The sequence below is a fragment of the Spermophilus citellus genome (genome assembly GCF_964194105.1).
Source record: "Spermophilus citellus genome assembly, chromosome: 7".
NCBI classification, from domain to species: domain Eukaryota; kingdom Metazoa; phylum Chordata; class Mammalia; order Rodentia; family Sciuridae; genus Spermophilus; species Spermophilus citellus.
Genome location: NC_138188.1, coordinates 117,005,420 through 117,011,649, shown reverse-complemented (window position 1 = coordinate 117,011,649; position 6,230 = coordinate 117,005,420). Strand labels below are relative to the sequence as shown.

General features: G+C 42.4%; 1 protein-coding gene across 2 annotated transcripts in view; it reads left to right on the top strand.

Moving 5' to 3' along the window:
• Positions 1 to 2,917: 2,917 nt before the first annotated feature.
• The window catches only part of IL1RAP (interleukin 1 receptor accessory protein), a gene marked incomplete at its 3' end in the record, with an annotated part of 132,307 nt that continues 128,994 nt past the window's right edge, over positions 2,918 to 6,230 (top strand). For both annotated transcript variants that reach the window (XM_081301812.1, XM_081301813.1), the window contains exon 1: positions 2,918 to 3,070. The remainder of the gene's footprint in view (positions 3,071 to 6,230) is intronic.

The following is a 6,230-nucleotide window of genomic DNA, read 5'->3' as shown; positions in this document are numbered from 1 at the left end:
CAAGTTTTATCAAGTGTCTCCTACACACCCAGTACTGTTAGGTACTGGATAGAAATGAATTTGCAGTTTCATTCATTTATTCACTCATGAAATAATTATTTTTTGAATGCCTGTTATGTGACAGATACTTTAAACATTTTAAGTTGTTAATTGTTTTAGTAGTAATATTTTGATATTACAATAAATTTAAAAGATAAAACTATTACTATATTTTCATAATCCTAATGCATCAACATTTTTTTCACATTTCTTTCAACTGCTAGCCATATTTCTTCATAACTTTTACCCAACATTATTATGTTGTAAGCCCTTATCTTGATAGATATATTTCCATAATATGAAAATTTTAACAGCAAACTGGTTAACTAATCATTTTCATTCCCATCATTTATACAGTCTTCAAATTACAATATACTGTCATTATTTATTTATATGTCTTTTGTTTTCAGTAAACTATAAGTAGACTCTCAAAGTCCAGGACTACTTCTGATTCGATTTTGAACTCCCATCATCTGCCTGTTTTATAGGTAGCACAAAGGTTGTAGAGAAGTGTGTAAGAGCATGAATACTGATCACTTGAGGTCTCATTTTGATTTCTCCACTTGTAGGCTTGTAGCCTTGGACAATTTATTTACCTTCTCTCTATTTCACCTATAAAGTGGAGATAATAATAGTAGTCTACATGTTGTTGTGAGGGTTTAAGTGAGAATGTGGAAAGTCCTCAGATCGTGTCTATTACTTGGTAGATTCTGTGTACGTGTGCTACATGAGACTCAAAAATTGGTGCCTGAGATATGCTTCATGAATGAATCATAAATCATTGAAGAATTTATTTTTGTTTCACACAGGTAACTTTTTGAATGTTTTTGGAGAATTTCTTCTTTTGATCAGAAACAGTGTGATGAACATGTACCATGTACCCTGTAGCCAAAGATAAACAATAATTTCTTGGGCTGAATTTTCCTAGGTGATATGAGTAAGTTAAACAACATGATATTTCTATAGTTTTGATTACATTATGGGAGTTAAGCTTCACCAGGGCAGGGGCAGAACCCGAGCCTTTAGCAAGACTGGCATCTACTAGCTCCCCTTTCACCTTCACTCACCTAGGCCCTTTTCTTCTTTTACATCCCTTTTCTTCTCCTTAATTGCTTTCTCTGGACTTCAAGTTCCATAATAAATAAATTAATATGTTTCAATTAGGTAGCTCTAGGAGTGGAGGAGTGGGGAGAAAGTCAAGGATGTGAGGAGCAAGGCATTTGTGAAGAGACAAGTCAGTTTGGCAGATGCCTTGGTCAGAGAATGGGGGTAGAATTGGAAGGGCAAGACAGTCAGGATGAAATCCTATTGGAGTATGGAAGGTAACAACAAAAGGTTCTTAAATAAGAGAGTTGACTTAATGACAGCCATTATGAAGCTTCTCAGGATGATTGTACAAATGTTACCAGAATTTTAGGGAAAAGGCTCAGGTTTTGCGGGTTCTAATGGACTAGATTTAGCCACTTGTCCCAAGATGCCAAAGAAAGAGACATACAGTGTGAAGGCAAGAAAAAGCTTTAATCAGTATAGTCACACTGAGAAGCCACACTTTGGTCAAGTGAACTAAGGACTGTCTTAAAGGGGATGACAAAGAACTTTGAGGTTTTATAGAAATGGGCAAGAAGGTAAGGGTTGGCAGGTTTGAATAGCCAACAAAGCAGGGGATTTTAAACAGGTGATGATCTGATTGATCCTTATCTCAGGACTGGTTCTCCAAAGCTCAGGGAAGTTTTATTGGATAAGGGGACAATTCTGTTCCCATCAGAGAAGATTGCTTCTGCTTAGGGGATAGTCTCAGTTTCTGATCGTGGGGTAATTGCTCCTGCTTAGGGGGACAAATTTCATCATGAGCGAAGTTTTTGGGGGACCTTATCATGGTGTAATCTGCCTGAAAGGCTTGCTGTTGCTTGGGGATAGTTTTTGTGTCTCTGGTTATGGAGATGTTTATCAATCAGACCTGTTAGAATCCAAGGTAACTGCAGGAGATAATGACTCAGGAGACCTCAGGAGAGAAAACAAAGATGCAAAATGAAGTCAGAGAAGGAAATAGTGTAGTTGGGTCAGAGCTGGGTCCACCTTTACAACTCCCATCCCCAGTGCGCGTGTGTGTGTGTGTGTGTGTGTGTGTGTTGCAGCTGAAGTCTCTTGCTGAAAGCTGGAGAAATGAGAATGCATGAAATCGTTCTATTGGGATTATTTCGTTCTGTCACCAATTAGTTATTTCACTCATTCATTCAGCACACACGCACTGAGTGTGTATTTCGTTCCAGGTATGTCCCAGGCACTGATTATTTACCAGTGGACAATCCAGATGCAGTTCTGCTGTCATGACCGGTTGCTTCTTCACAAGACTGTCAGTTCTAGTAAAAGCTCTGGACTGCCGAGATGGCTTTTCTGTTTCTTCCTGTTGCTCTCTGTGTTTGGCACATGGTGGGCGCTCAAAAAGACTGTCATGGCCTTGCTCCCTAACAGTTAGATACATACAGACGGGAAGAAAAGTCAGGGTTACTCCGACTTCAACTGTGAGACCATAATTTTAAAAGAGCACATGTCTGCGCCTATGTGTACGGTGTATGTGCGTGCGCAGGGGGGCGGGGGGGCGGTAATCCTCCCGGAGCGCCGGGCACCGTGCCAGGCTGAGCTGCAGGCTGGGCGCCTTAGGAAGAAGCACAGCCTCGCATCCGCCCGCAGGCGGACCCCTGCGCTGCTCCTCCTCGCAGCGGGCGGTACTGGCCCGCTGTGCCGCCCAGAAGCCGCAGGCTCGGGAAGCCCTGAACGCTGGCGGATTGCGAGCCAAGGCGGCGGGTGGAGCCTGATCCACGATATCGCGGCCAATCGCGCGGCGCCGGGGGAGGAGCCCCGAAGGGGGAAAAAGAAAGTGCGGCGGAAAGTAAGAGGCTCATTGGGGAAGACGGCCGGGATCCAGGTCCCCTGGGCTTTGCCTTGGCCCGGAGCACGGAGAGAATCAGTGCAGGGAGACCCTCCACCCATCCCGCCCCTTTCGCTGTGCCCGCTCAGCTTCCCAAGAAAGGTGAGTCTCGCGCTGCAGTGAGGACTGGTTTCATCCTGCCACAGAAACTCAGGGTAGATGGATTCTTAGAGATCGTCTCCTTCAATCCTCCTGTTTTACAGAAGGGAAAACTGAGACACAGGGCGAGGCAGGGGCCAAGGTAGATCACTCAGTGCGGTGGCGGGGATTCGAACCCTGCAGTTCAGAGCCCCATCTTTGCTTGTGTAGGGATTAAGTAACGCAGTCGTGGGATCCGTGCGTTTCTGTGCCCATTCTCAGCCCTTTGCGGGATCTACTCCGGTCTTCCTGCGCCTTGCTTGCTCCAGCGCGCAAATGTAACCGATGAGCACTGGAGGCTGTGTGTCCCAGCATGCCCATTCAGTTGTCACGTCGCTCTCAACCCCGAACTATGACAGCTTGGGTAAAGGCTGCCAGCAGCCTCACTCTCTCCTTTGCTGACCTGCTTTGTCGAAAAGATGCTCCTGCTGAGGATATCCCACAGGCTCCAGGCGAAGTTTCGGGGAGAGGGAAGGGACGCCTGGATGCTGGTGACCTCCTATGGTACTTCCAGTTCTCTCCCCAGTCCCGGCAGGGAGTGGAGCTGTTGGCCTTGTGGAGAATGAGATGTTCCTCCTTAAGGAACTGACTTCACGGAACCATATCGTCCCTCCCTTTCCAGTTTGAAGTACTGGGAAGAAATCAGGAGGCTAGAGTTAGAGAAAATCAAAACCACAAAAACAAACTTCTGCTATTTCCTTAAAGATCCCATTCCCAACCTGTCTTTCCTCCACCCCTGGTTGTGCAATTGTGAACCAGGACACCAGGGGAAGCATTTTCCTGCTCTGCTGTCAGATCCCAGGGTTAGTTACCAGCTGTAAAAAGAGGATTTGCCTGGTTCCCAGTTCTGCCATGTGTTAGCTGTCTGAACTTGGGTAAATTAGCCCATCTTTCTAATACTATTTTTCCCCACTCACCAAAATGGAGATTATAATGGTCACCTTGGGGTAGTTGGGAGGATGAAATGGGGCAGGCAATTCAAGTTACATTTTGTTTTTAGCACAGTGGCTGACCTGGTACCTGGTCTGTTTGAAACTGATGATAACTATTATAAATATTCTTGAATAATAATCCTGGAGACTTTGAGTTTTGAGACTGCTTTCTTATTACATTGAAGTGACTTTTTGTTTTCTAAATATGGAAATGTGATGTTTTCTTCTTCGGAATTAGAACAGTTCTGTTAAAGTACATCTTTCACATGTGACTTGGATCATGGATGCTTGATGTGGAATATAAAATTGATATTTCTTAGTGATATGAATTTTCTACTAGTTTTTAGGTCAAGTCTCAGGCCTGTGAACTGCCTTGATCTGAGGCATCTTTCATTGACAACGAGGGGCTTTAATTTAATGAGGGATAAAAAAGACCAGAGGAGGAAGTTGGAAGTCACAGCTGTAATAGACTGTGCTAAGCCTTCTATTCCTGTTCTTAGATCAGTCAAGCAACTTTATGTTATTCAGCTAATATTTGTGCAGGGATGCTACTAGATTCATTCTCTTTTAGAGACTAACTTGCTTTATTTAAACACAAACACACACAGGCCTACACTGGTCTTCCTGTATTATTGCTATTTTAAAATTAAATAGCTTCTTTCATAATCTGTACCCTGCTCATGACAGTTGTTTTTATTTGATTCACACAATAATTCAGTTCTATCTACAGGCCACATCATAAGTCCCTGACTTTGGTATTTATAGTTGGTTGCCCTTCACAGTTCAAAATATTTCTATGCAGTGTTGATGAGTCCCTGAGAATGGGTGTGGTACATCTTGAGAGAAGGTAAGAGTCCAGTGGTACCCACTCAGGTACCTCCCACACCAAACATTTGCAGAGGATGGAATCTCTTGCTTCCATCAGCTTGTTCCGTGTGCATGCATTGTGATGAGCTGGTGGGGATACATCTGAATATGTGCCTGAGAGACCAGGGACTTGTGGGGAAAAGCACAAAAAATAAGGTCAGAAGAAGGGGATGGAAGGGAGATTGAAAACAAATTTCTTTTGGTTATGATTCTTTGAAGAAAGGAAATCCAGTTATCCTTACTCCTTATACATATTATTATTTGTTGCTAGCAAAACCATATGTATATATAGAACTTTAACATTTCCAAAGTACATTCCACATATATTACCTTCCTTGTTATTTGTAATAGCCCTGGAGAAGGACACAGCAGGCATATTAATAGTACAAGGCACCCATGTTTTGTGATAAAACCTACTTGATTTCAAATTCTAGCTCTGGTACCAAAGTAGCTGGGTGATACTAGCAACTTATTTTACTATTAAGGGCTTCTATTTTACCCAATTCTAAAGTAGGATAAAATTGCTTACTCTAAGAATTTATGTGAAGATTAAATTCAGTGAAATAATGTCAAATATGTGTAGTGAATAGGTGCTCATTAAATGACACCTCTTCTTAGCTAGTCTTCATTTACTGAAAACTGGAATGAGACTCAAAAATGATAGGCTGCCATGGGTCACCTTGATGGGAAATTCCAGCTTTAGGAATATAGTTTATACCTTTTAGCTTCTAGTTTTCCTATAACACCCTGCTACATGTCCAATGAGATCTTGAGTACTTTACTTTAGTTGTTAGGTTACCTTATCTGGCTGGTGATTTCAGGGCATCCTTTTTGTCACAGAGTAGATATTTCCTTGCTAAGAGTACAATCCTTCAACATGACTTTGTAGAATTTAGTGGAGCCGACTCTCAGGAGAGAGAGTTTAAAGTGATGATCTCTAAGGCAACTTACTCATTTTCATTTGTTTGATGTGATGCCCCTTCAACTCTTAGGAGGAAGGATTACTATGAATACATAAAGTTCAGAATTATGTCTGATTTTTCTTCCTGTCCTGGGTGGTTTCTTCCCTCTGCAATCCTGTAATAGTTCAAAGACTGGTATTGAGAAACAAATGCCATGCATGGCCATAGCATCATTCAGCTCTTTCACAAATTCCATGGATAAAGAGTGGAATAGAGAGAACAATATGCAAATTTGAAAAAAAAAAAAGCATCCTTTTCTGTTGATGTTAATCATTTGTTTGGAATCTCAGTCCTCCTTGCGGAAACTTATGGCTGCAGACTTCAGTAGGAAGATGAGCTGTTCTGTTTCTGGTCCAGGCAGTG